The sequence below is a fragment of the Rhipicephalus microplus genome, unplaced genomic scaffold, assembly GCF_043290135.1.
Source record: "Rhipicephalus microplus isolate Deutch F79 unplaced genomic scaffold, USDA_Rmic scaffold_584, whole genome shotgun sequence".
Taxonomy (NCBI): Eukaryota; Metazoa; Arthropoda; class Arachnida; order Ixodida; family Ixodidae; genus Rhipicephalus; species Rhipicephalus microplus.
Window position 1 is genome coordinate 15,001 of NW_027465143.1, and position 12,500 is coordinate 27,500.

Genomic DNA, 12,500 nt, shown 5'->3' on the forward strand with positions numbered 1-12,500 from the left:
GATAAACGACCGTGTCGAAAGCCCAAACACCGCCGAGGCCAGTCGCCGCCGCCGCAAGGGCAGCCACGCAGCCTGGCGAGAGGCATCGTCTCGTGTAGCGTCGCCCCCGCCCCAACTGGAGTGGCCCAGTTTTTTGAACGGGACGGGAACTGCGAAGCACTTAGACCGACGGCGGACTACGACGAGAACGCCTTAAGCTTCGCCAACGTTTCGCCAACTCGTGCGGGAGACTTTTTCCGCTTCGCGGCAAGTCGTCGCGCCGTGCTCTCCGCATCAACCGCGTACGCAGCGAACCGCAAACGTCGGGCGCAGCCTCCTCACCTCCCTGCGCTTTGCGCGCGAACGTTCCCTGTTCGCGCGGCAAAGCCTGGAGGAGGCACGGCCCCGCAGCGTGTTCGAGCGCCCGGTCTACGGGACACCCTGCTTACTTCGAGGGCAACAAGCGCAACGCAAGGCTGCGATCTCGCGCACTTTGCGCACGGCTGGAGAAGCTTTGCTGGCCGGCTTTCGCTCCTCGTGTTTACCGTGCGTTAAAGTTGCGCGTCCGTGGCTCTCGCAGCTCTTGCGCGCCCGGTCGCAGAGAGGAGTACGCAACCTCGACCGCACTTTCCCTGCAGGCTTCCTTCCGACTCGAAGTCCTGCGGCGGTCTCAACGAGGTGCCACATCCTCAATTCAGTCGGTCGCCCCCGTTTCGGTTGGGCTCTGGCACGACGGTCGCCACCGTCTCGCCCTTGAGTGGCCGCTGTTGGCGCTCGCTGTGAGGTGTTCAGCGTGCTGTCCGTGTTGCCGACGCGGTCAAAACGAGTCGACGGCTCACGTTCCCTTGTGCGCCGAAGGCTCTCTTGATATGTGATCCGACCCTCAGACAGACGAAGCCAAGGGAAGACCCAAGGCCGCAATGTGCGTTCAAAGAATCAGTGCTCAGTGTGTCCTGCAATTCACACCAAGTCTCGCAGCTGGCTGCGTTCTTCATCGACCCGAGAACCGAGTGATCCACCGCTTAGAGTCGTGAAAAAGTGTTTGTTCAATTCCGTACAGTCAAAACCAAACGTTTCTGGCACTCGGCCAAACAGTGGCCAAGAAGGGCGCTTTTCAGCGCACGCTTGGACTCCAAAACTCTGCCGCGCCTTTTTCGGCTGCCGCAAATCGAGCAAACGGTGTGTTTCGGACGGCGTTTCGCTTCCGCTACTTGCGAGTGCTTTCGTGGTCCACCCCTCTATAAATACTCGGGAGGCGTCGAAGCCGGTTCTCCAAGCCGGACCCGTAGGTATCGTTGTGTGCTCGCTCTCATTGGCCCGCCTAACCAGAAAATGCCTGCGGTACACCCATTTGGATAAGAGTGCACGCAGATGCGGGCCTCGACGGCTACACATTTCCTCGGGCGGCCGCCTCCCGGCCTCCGTGGAGCGCGGGATGCACGGTCCCATCGACAAGCCTCTCCCGTTTTTACCGTGGCGTCGCGGTTCACCACGGCGGGCGGGTCGGTCTCCTCCGCATAAAAAGGGGGACCCCCGCTTTTTGTTCCACGAAATCGCACAAGCTTTTTTCGCATCCACGGTTTGCCACCGCACACCAAAATGCCGATCCGGCTGCCTACTTTAGCCAACAGGTGGAGCCAGGCGCGCCGTACTTGCGCGGCACTTCCCACGTCCACCGAAGTCGGTGCCAAGGACCACTTTCGGCGCCGGAGCCGCGTACGAGCCTACTCGAGGCGGAAGAACGAAGCCAGCAAGGGCCTGGCCGCAAGTGCGTTCAATTGTCGGGACGTCCAAGTCCCTCGTTCTTCCGTGCTTCCTCTTTCGGCAAGTCGTTGCGGCACCTTCCCAAAGCGCGCAGACCCGCTAATCGCGACGAGCGCGACGTGGCCGTGCCGCCTTTCCCTCGGCAGCAAGCAAAACGCCTGGCAACGTCGACGCTCCCCTAACCGCGATCTCGCACCGTGTTTCGTGTGGCGAATTCAAAAGCCGGCCGGCGCTGCTGCAACCATTACGGTCGGTACGCATACGCCGCGGAGGGCGGGACGGTCATCGGAGCGTGCGGTTCCTCCATCGAGTACTGCGCACCTCGGCCGTCGCATCGCCGTGCCATGACCGGCCGCGCGTCAACGCGAACCGGTGCCAGCGAGATCCCTCGCCTGCAAGAACCGACCGGCAGCCTCCGTCACCCGAGGACGCGGAGGCGCTTGCCGCGGACGGCGGGACGGTATGCACTGGTGCACAGCGGACCCGTCACATCGCCAGTTCCTTGACCGACCGCCGACGCTTGTGCCGTTCCTCTCGTACTTGGCAGTCGCCGCGCGATTGTCGGGTCTCGTTCTTGCACGCTCGAACGGTCGGGAGGGCACTCGGCTGGCGTTTCGGGAACGCGCAGCCTCGCCTTCTACCGACGTAACCACGACTCGCCGTTCGCGCTCCGCCGCTCCTGTTTACAGTACTAGGCGGTCCCGCAGCGGTCGGGTCGCGCATTTCGAGCGCTTCGAGCCACGGTGCAGTGGCGGGTCGAAAGCCGACCTATGAGTGCGTTGCGCCGTTTGTACCCGCGTCCGCCACCTGGCCGACCGTCCAAGGTCGCGGTGTTGGCGTCCGCTGGGCGCAACAATTTGTCACGGGGTGCCGCTCCACATTCAGGCAGCCCCGTGGGGAAAAGCCGACCCCGCGTCCAAACGGGGTCAGCGGCAGAAAGTGTCGGGCGCAGACGCAGCTGAGGCGCTCACCCTTCACAATCCGTTAATGATCCTTCCGCAGGTTCACCTACGGAAACCTTGTTACGACTTTTACTTCCTCTAAATGATCAAGTTTGGTCATCTTTCCAACAGACCGGCGCAACCGAAAGGCCGCGCCGGACATCGGTCCGAAGACCTCACTAAATCATTCAATCGGTAGTAGCGACGGGCGGTGTGTACAAAGGGCAGGGACGTAATCAACGCGAGCTTATGACTCGCGCTTACTGGGAATTCCTCGTTCAAGGGGAACAATTGCAAGCCCCTATCCCAATCACGAAAGAAGTTCCACGGGTTACCCAGTCTTTTCAGACAGGGATAAAGACACGCTGCTTCCTTCAGTGTAGCGCGCGTGCGGCCCCGGACATCTAAGGGCATCACAGACCTGTTATTGCTCTGTTTCGTGCGGCTAGGAGCCGCTTGTCCCTCTAAGAAGGTTGTAAGGTGCTGGGAACCCCGCACCTATTTAATAGGCTAGAGTCTCGTTCGTTATCGGAATTAACCAGACAAATCGCTCCACCAACTAAGAACGGCCATGCACCACCATCCACCGAATCAAGAAAGAGCTCTCAATCTGTCAATCCTCCCAGTGTCCGGGCCGGGTAAGTTTTCCCGTGTTGAGTCAAATTAAGCCGCAGGCTCCACTCCTGGTGGTGCCCTTCCGTCAATTCCTTTAAGTTTCAGCTTTGCAACCATACTTCCCCCGGAACCCAAATACTTTGGTTTCCCGGAAGCTGCCCGCCGAGTCATTTGAGTAACTCAGGCGGATCGCTGGTTGGCATCGTTTATGGTCAGAACTAGGGCGGTATCTGATCGCCTTCGAACCTCTGACTTTCGTTCTTGATCAATGAAAACATTCTTGGCAAATGCTTTCGCAGTAGTTCGTCTTGCGACGGTCCAAGAATTTCACCTCTAGCGCCGCAATACGAATGCCCCCGTCCGTCCCTCTTAATCATTACCTCGTATTCCAAAAACCAACAGAACAGAAACGAGGTCTTGTTCTATTATTCCATGCAAGTTTATTCAGGCGACTCGCCTGCGTTGAGCACTCTAATTTTTTCAAAGTAAAAGCACCGGCCATCTCGAGGCACACAATGAAGTGCACCAAGAAAGAACCGGCATGATGTTCAGTCCGAGCCGTCGCATCGGGTAGATGCACTACTCGTCTGGAACTGAGATCCAACTACGAGCTTTTTAACCGCAGCAGCTTTAGTATACGCTATTGGAGCTGGAATTACCGCGGCTGCTGGCACCAGACTTGCCCTCCAATTGATCCTCGTTAAAGGATTTAGAGTGTACTCATTTCAATTACGGGGCCTCAAAAGAGTCCCGTATTGTTATTTTTCGTCACTACCTCCCCGTGCCGGGAGTGGGTAATTTGCGCGCCTGCTGCCTTCCTTGGATGTGGTAGCCGTTTCTCAGGCTCCCTCTCCGGAATCGAACCCTGATTCTCCGTTACCCGTAACAACCATGGTAAGCAAGTAACCTACCATCGAAAGTTGATAAGGCAGACACTTGAAAGAAACGTCGCCGGCTCGTGGCCATGCGATCAGCACAAAGTTATCCAGAGTCACCACACAATACGGGCCGAAACCCGATCGATCTTGGTCTAATAAAAGCACCCGTTACCCAAAGGGCTCCAGGCTCACTGCATGTATTAGCTCTAGAATTGCCACAGTTATCCAAGTAGGAAGAAACGATCTAAGGAACCATAACTGATTTAATGAGCCATTCGCGGTTTCGCCTTATTTCGGCATGTACTTAGACATGCATGGCTTAATCTTTGAGACAAGCATATGATTACTGGCAGGATCAACCAGGTAATCGTTCGACTGCGCGTCCGTCCTCGCCCTCGGCGGGCCGGACGCAGTCTGTGTGCGGCGGAGGCCACCTTCAGGCGCCCCAACACGCTTATTTTGCACTCCGAGATGACGGCGTTCGAGCTCGCTACGGCACAACCTTCCCGAAAGACGAGTGGGAGCCGTGCGGCAAGAAGCACGTTCATGCTCGCTCTTTTTCGTTGCATCGACTCGGTCGCGCCGTGCGGGTTGCCCAAGCCCGCTGCACTGTCGGTGGACCGGCCGGAACTAGCAACGGAGCCGAGACTGCAAAGCCGCCAGACGACGGGTCACGCCCGCGTCTTAGGCGCTTTCGCATCTGAATCGCCCGAGGACGACACGGAACACACCTCGATATCGTGGTAAAACGGCACCGTCCGACAACCAGCCCCTAACGCATCAAGCGGATGAGGCTGCAGACGACTGCCGTGGATTCCCCTGGAGCAGACCCGAGGACACGCTTGACGAGGCCGAAGCCCGCCGCATATCAGACACCCGGTCGCTTTCGCGTACGCCGCTCACGAGAACCCCCACATAATAGCAGCGATAAGTACCCAGACCTCCTTGGGCCCTAATACGAGCGTACTCGAGAAAATTTCACCGCGGGTGTGCCCCGAAACGTGTGGCATGTTGAGCGTGCCACAAGTCTACGTCGCTCTCAAACCCGCCGAGGTCGTAGAATTTGCGACCCTACTCACGAAATTCCCACCGAGGATACGGCCGCAAACGTACCGCACCTTGGGTAGGCCACGAGTTTGTGCAACACTACGCTGACGGCACAGCACCGAGGTCGTGCGCGCACGCACGGGAAAATTCCGCCGCGGTTTCTGCCGAAAACGTGAGGCACCACGACTCTCCGCAAGTTCGCGTCGACTGCGAAAGACCGAAGTCGTGAACGACGTGTCCGCTACTCGCCGCCGACACGCTGGACACCAAACGTACAACGACTCGACGGCGTCGTAGAGGCCCACGACGCGGTTTTCCTTAACGACGTCTCGGCGTGGCACCGACAGGTTAGAACGGCCGACCAACGTTCCCTGTCCGCCGTTCGGCTCAGTCGAAGGGCTCGGCGACTTCGGCAACGCTGCGAAGCCGCACGGTGACGCACGCCATGTCCCCATTTTTTTTTTCTTTCTGCGTCTGCCGGGGTGCCCCTATAATAGCAGCGATAAGCACCCAGACCGCCGTGGGTCGCTCGCCCCGGCTGACGTGGTTTTTCGTACTCCTGCGGCGGTCGCCGTCAAGCACGTCCAAATACGCTACTTTCGTGGGCGCATTCACGCTCTTTCGCTTCGCCGGAGTGCCAGCACTCACTCTGCCAAAAACGGCGAACATCCGAGCGGCGGTTCCCACTTTTGCGTCGGCGTCGCAAACCCCGCCCCGGCAGACGAGGTTTGCCGTACTCGTGCGACGGTGGCCGGCGGGCACGTCGAAAGACGCCGATATCGTGCGCGAATTGGCGCACCTTGGCTTCACCGGAGTGCCGCCACTGACTCCTCCAAAAACGGCGAAGATCCGAGCGGCGCTTCCCACTTTCGCATCGGCGTCCCGAACTCCGCCCCGGCTGACGCGGTTTACCGTACTCGTGCGACGGTCGCCGGCGAGCACGTGGAAAGACGCCGATATCGTGCCCGAATCGGCTCCGTTCGGCTTCGCCGGAGTGCCAGCACTGGCTCGGCGAAAGACGACGAACATCCGAGCGACGGTTCTCACTATTGCGTACGCGTCGCAAACCCCGCCCCGGCAGACGCACTTTGCCGTACTCGTGCGACGGTCGCCGGCGAGCACGTAGAAAGACGCCGATATCGTGCCGGAATCGGCCCCGTTTGGCTTCGCCGGAGTGCCAGCACTCACTCGGCCACAAACGGCGAACATCCGAGCGGCGGTTCCCACTTAGCCGTCGGCGTCCCGAACTCCGCCCCGGCAGACGCGGTTGCCGAGCTCGTGCGACTAGCGACCGCGAAGCCGTCTCGCGACGCCGCTTTCGTGCGCGGCTCCCACTGCGACCTGGGTCACCCGAGGTCGACGAGCAAAAAAGAATGTCGAAAAAAAATTTTTTTTTTTTTTTTGCGTCTGCCGGGGTGCCCCTATAATAGCAGCGATAAGCACCCAGACCGCCATGGGTCGCTCGCCCCGGCTGACGTGGTTTTTCGTTTTCCTGCGGTGGTCGTCGTCAAGCACGTCCAAACACGCCACTTTCGTGGGCGCATTCGCGCTCTTTCGCTTCGCCGGAGTGCCAGCACTCACTCTGCCAAAAACGGCGAACATCCGAGCGGCGGTTCCCACTTTTGCGTCGGCGTCGCAAACCCCGCCCCGGCAGACGAGGTTTGCCGTACTCGTGCGACGGTGGCCGGCGGGCACGTCGAAAGACGCCGATATCGTGCGCGAATTGGCGCACCTTGGCTTCACCGGAGTGCCGCCACTGACTCCTCCAAAAACGGCGAAGATCCGAGCGGCGCTTCCCACTTTCGCATCGGCGTCCCGAACTCCGCCCCGGCTGACGCGGTTTACCGTACTCGTGCGACGGTCGCCGGCGAGCACGTGGAAAGACGCCGATATCGTGCCCGAATCGGCTCCGTTCGGCTTCGCCGGATTGCCAGCACTGGCTCGGCGAAAGACGACGAACATCCGAGCGACGGTTCTCACTATTGCGTACGCGTCGCAAACCCCGCCCCGGCAGACGCACTTTGCCGTACTCGTGCGACGGTCGCCGGCGAGCACGTAGAAAGACGCCGATATCGTGCCGGAATCGGCCCCGTTTGGCTTCGCCGGAGTGCCAGCACTCACTCGGCCACAAACGGCGAACATCCGAGCGGCGGTTCCCACTTAGCCGTCGGCGTCCCGAACTCCGCCCCGGCAGACGCGGTTGCCGAGCTCGTGCGACTAGCGACCGCGAAGCCGTCTCGCGACGCCGCTTTCGTGCGCGGCTCCCACTGCGACCTGGGTCACCCGAGGTCGACGAGCAAAAAAGAATGTCGAAAAAAATTTTTTTTTTTTTTTTTGCGTCTGCCGGGGTGCCCCTATAATAGCAGCGATAAGCACCCAGACCGCCATGGGTCGCTCGCCCCGGCTGACGTGGTTTTTCGTTTTCCTGCGGTGGTCGTCGTCAAGCACGTCCAAACACGCCACTTTCGTGGGCGCATTCGCGCTCTTTCGCTTCGCCGGAGTGCCAGCACTCACTCTGCCAAAAACGGCGAACATCCTAGTGGCGGTTCCCACTTTTGCGTCGGCGTCGCCAACCCCGCCCCGGCATACGCGGTTTGCCGTACTCGTGCGGCGGTGGCCGGCGGGCACGTCGAAAGACACCGATATCGTGCGCGAGTCGATGCTTCTTGGTCTCGCAGGAGGGCCGCCACTCACTCCTGCAAAAACGGCGAAGATCCGAGCGGCGCTTCCCACTTTTTCGTCGGCGTCGCAAACCTCGCCCCGGCAGACGCGCTTTGCCGTACTCGTGCGACGGTCGCCGGCGAGCACGTCGAAATACGCCGATATCGTGCCCGAATCGGCCCCGTTTCGCTTCGCCGGAGTGCCAGCACTCGCTCGGCCAAAGACGACGAACATCCGAGCGACGGTTCCCACTATTGCGTACGCGTCGCGAACCCCGCCCCGGCAGACGCGGTTTGCCGTACTCGTGCGGCGGTGGCCGGCGGGCACGTCGAAAGACGCCGATATCGTGCACGAATTGGCGCTCCTTGGCTTCACCGGAGTGCCAGCACTCACTCGGCCAAAAACGGCGAACATCCGAGCAGCGGTACCCACTTAGCCGTCGGCATCCCGAACTCCGCGCCGGCTGACGCGGTTGCCGAGCTCGTGCGACTAGCGACCGCGAACGCGTCTCGCGACGCCGCTTTCGTGCGCGGCTCCCATTGCGACCTGGGTTACCCGAGCTCGACCAGCAAAAAAGAAGGTCGAAAATTTTTTTTTTTTTTTCTGCGTCTGCCGGGGTGCCCCTATAATAGCAGCGATAAGCACCCAGACCGCCGTGTGTCGCTCGCCCCGGCTGACGTGGTTTTTCGTACTCCTGCAGCGGTCGCCGTCACGCACGTCCAAATACGCCACTTTCGTGGGCGCATTCGCGCTCTTTCGCGTCGCCGGAGTGCCAGCACTCACTCTGCCAAAAACGGCCAACATCCGAGCGGCGGTTCCCACTTTTGCGTCGGCGTCGTAAACCCCGCCCCGGCAGACGCGGTTTGCCCTACTCGTGCGACGGTCGCCGGCGAGCGCGTCGAAAGACGCCGATATCGTGCGCTAATTGGCGCTCCTTGGCTTCTCCGGAGTGCCGCCACTCACTCCTCCAAAAACGGCGAAGATCCGAGCGGCGTTCTCCACTTTCGCATCGGCGTCCCGAACTCCGCCCGGGCTGACGCGGTTTACCGTACTCGTGCGACGGTCGCCGGCGGGCACGTCGAAAGACGCCGATATCGTGCCGTAATCGGCCCCGTTTGGCTTCGCCCGTGTGCCAGCACTCACTCGGCCAAAAACGGCGAACATCCGAGCAGCGTTTCCCACTTTCGCATCGGCGTCCCGAAGCCCGCCCCGGCAGACGCGGTTTGCCCTACTCGAGCGACGGTCGCCGGCGATCACGTCGAAAGGCGCCGAATTCGTGCACGAATCGATGCTTCTTGGTCTCGCAGGAGGGCCGCCACTCACTCCTGCAAAAACGGCGAAGATCCGAGTTGCGCTTCCCACTTTTTCGTCGGCGTCCCGAACTACGCCCCGGCTGACGCGGTTTACCGTACTCGTGCGACGGTCGCCGGCGGGCACTTCAAAATACGCCGATTTCGTGGGCGCATTCACGCTGTTTCGCTTCCCCGGAGTGCCAACACTCACTCTGCCGAAAGCGGCGATCATCCGAGCGGCGGTTCCCACTTTTGCGTCGGCTTCGCAAACGGCGCCCCGGCAGACGCGCTCGTGCGACGTACTCGTGCGACGGTCACCGGCGAGCACGTCGAAAGACGCCGATATCGTGCTCGAATCGACCCCGTTTCGCTTCGCCGGAGTGCTGCCAGTCACGGCGCAGAAAACGGCGAACAAGTGTTTTTTTTTTTTTTTCCTAGAATTTGTGTTATAGAAGGCACATTTGATATCGGACGATAATTTTCAACTTTATCACGCGCACCGATTTTCGTGTAGAGGTTTGCAAGTTTATGGGAATTTCTCCACTTGGAATAATGCGATTTAGTAGTACTACGAGAACTTCATGGATGTACTCAAGGGTACGGGGCAAGTCAGTTACGTCAACACCTGCAGATTTTTTACACTTCAAACTGAAAATTGTTGGTTGTGAGTCCTCGTGTGATATTAAAGGCCGATTCGCTAACACATAGAACAAAGAAAGAAAGGAAGAAAAAACGCCCGCGCTCGCTCAAGAAACCTGGGTTCGCAACAAGTGGCAACAACAAGCAACCGAGCGAGTGCGCCAAAACCCGTGGCGGCCGAACAAACGCGAAGTCCCAACCGCGTCAGCCGGGGCGGCACGGGACAGGAAAAATCACTTCAGCCGGGGCGGCGGGGCACCGAATAAACCTCGTCACCTCGTCGCAGGATAAAAGAGGAAACAAAAAGTCTAAACAGCGTCTGCTGGAGCGAATGCGTAATAAAACAACAACAACAACAAAAAAAAAAAACACCCGCGCTCAAGAAGTCTGCAATCACCACAAAAGGCGACTGTGACCGAGCAGCGTCAGCCGGGGCCGTGCGGAAACGGAAAAACCGCGACTACCGGGGCGTCGAGGCACCGAAAAATCCACTTCAGCCGCGGCGAAAAAAAAAACAAAAAGAAAGACGGAGGGGGGGGGGGGAACCACGTCTGCCGGGGCGAAGGAAAAAAAAAAAACGCGTCTGCCGGGGCGAGCCCGGGTGCGGCACCACCGGGAAAACTGTGGCAAACAGACATGGCGATCGAGTGAGTGGGCCGCCAGCCAGGCTCAGCCAAAAAGTGCAAAGTCCGAACTGCGTCAGCCGGGGCGGCAAAAACCACGTCAGCCGGGGCGGCGCAAAAAACCGCGTCTGCCGGGGCGGCACGAAACCGCGTCAGCCGGGGCGGCGCGAAAACTGCGTCAGCCGGGGCGAAAGAAAAAAAAAAAAAACGCGTCTGCCGGGGCGAGCCCGGGTGCGGCACCACCGGGAAAACTGTGGCAAACAGACATGGCGATCGAGTGAGTGGGCCGCCAGCCAGGCACAGCCGAAAAGTGCAAAGTCCGAACCGTGTCAGCCGGGGCGGCAAAAAACCGCGTCAGCCGGGGCGGCGCAAAAAACCGCGTCTGCCGGGGCGGCACGAAACCGCGTCAGCCGGGGCGGCGCGAAAACTGCGTCAGCCGGGGCGAGCCCGGGTGCGGCACCACCGGGAAAACTGTGGCAAACAGACATGGCGATCGAGTGAGTGGGCCGCCAGCCAGGCTCAGCCAAAAAGTGCCAAGTCCGAACTGCGTCAGCCGGGGCGGCAAAAAACCGCGTCAGCCGGGGCGGCGCAAAAAACCGCGTCTGCCGGGGCGGCGCGAAAACCGCGTCTGCCGGGGCGGCGCGAAAACTGCGTCAGCCGGGGCGAAAGAAAAAAAAAAACGCGTCTGCCGGGGCGAGCCCGGGTGCGGCACCACCGGGAAAACTGTGGCAAACAGACATGGCGATCGAGTGAGTGGGCCGCCAGCAAGGCTCAGCCAAAAAGTGCTAAGTCCGAACTGCGTCAGCCGGGGCGGCGCGAAAACCGCGTCTGCCGGGGCGGCACGAAACCGCGTCAGCCGGGGCGGCGCGAAAACTGCGTCAGCCGGGGCGAGCCCGGGTGCGGCACCACCGGGAAAACTGTGGCAAACAGACATGGCGATCGAGTGAGTGGGCCGCCAGCCAGGCACAGCCGAAAAGTGCTAAGTCCGAACTGCGTCAGCCGGGGCGGCAAAAACCGCGTCAGCCGGGGCGGCGCGAAAACCGCGTCTGCCGGGGCGGCACGAAACCGCGTCAGCCGGGGCGGCGCGAAAACTGCGTCAGCCGGGGCGAGCCCGGGTGCGGCACCACCGGGAAAACTGTGGCTAACAGACATGGCGATCGAGTGAGTGGGCCACCAGCCAGGCTCAGCCAAAAAGTGCTAAGTCCGAACTGCGTCAGCCGGGGCGGCAAAAACCGCGTCAGCCGGGGCGGCGCAAAAAACCGCGTCTGCCGGGGCGGCACGAAACCGCGTCAGCCGGGGCGGCGCGAAAACTGCGTCAGCCGGGGCGAAAGAAAAAAAAAAAAACGCGTCTGCCGGGGCGAGCCCGGGTGCGGCACCACCGGGAAAACTGTGGCAAACAGACATGGCGATCGAGTGAGTGGGCCGCCAGCCAGGCACAGCCGAAAAGTGCCAAGTCCGAACTGCGTCAGCCGGGGCGGCAAAAAACCGCGTCAGCCGGGGCGGCGCAAAAAACCGCGTCTGCCGGGGCGGCACGAAACCGCGTCAGCCGGGGCGGCGCGAAAACTGCGTCAGCCGGGGCGAGCCCGGGTGCGGCACCACCGGGAAAACTGTGGCAAACAGACATGGCGATCGAGTGAGTGGGCCGCCAGCCAGGCTCAGCCAAAAAGTGCCAAGTCCGAACTGCGTCAGCCGGGGCGGCGCAAAAAACCGCGTCTGCCGGGGCGGCGCGAAAACCGCGTCTGCCGGGGCGGCGCGAAAACTGCGTCAGCCGGGGCGAAAGAAAAAAAAAACGCGTCTGCCGGGGCGAGCCCGGGTGCGGCACCACCGGGAAAACTGTGGCAAACAGACATGGCGATCGAGTGAGTGGGCCGCCAGCAAGGCTCAGCCAAAAAGTGCCAAGTCCGAACTGCGTCAGCCGGGGCGGCAAAAAACCGCGTCTGCCGGGGCGGCACGAAACCGCGTCAGCCGGGGCGGCGCGAAAACCGCGTCTGCCGGGGCGGCACGAAACCGCGTCAGCCGGGGCGAGCCCGGGTGCGGCACCACCGGGAAAACTGTGGCAAA

General features: G+C 60.9%; 2 non-coding genes across 2 annotated transcripts; both read right to left on the reverse strand.

The window, feature by feature from the left end:
* Positions 1 to 856: 856 nt before the first annotated feature.
* On the reverse strand, positions 857 to 1,009 carry LOC142795213 (5.8S ribosomal RNA). The gene has a single exon (XR_012892857.1). It is a non-coding gene; the product is annotated as a 5.8S ribosomal RNA (ribosomal RNA).
* Positions 1,010 to 2,728: 1,719 nt separating this feature from the next.
* On the reverse strand, positions 2,729 to 4,543 carry LOC142795217 (small subunit ribosomal RNA). The gene has a single exon (XR_012892861.1). It is a non-coding gene; the product is annotated as a small subunit ribosomal RNA (ribosomal RNA).
* Between the last annotated feature and the right edge of the window lie 7,957 nt (positions 4,544 to 12,500).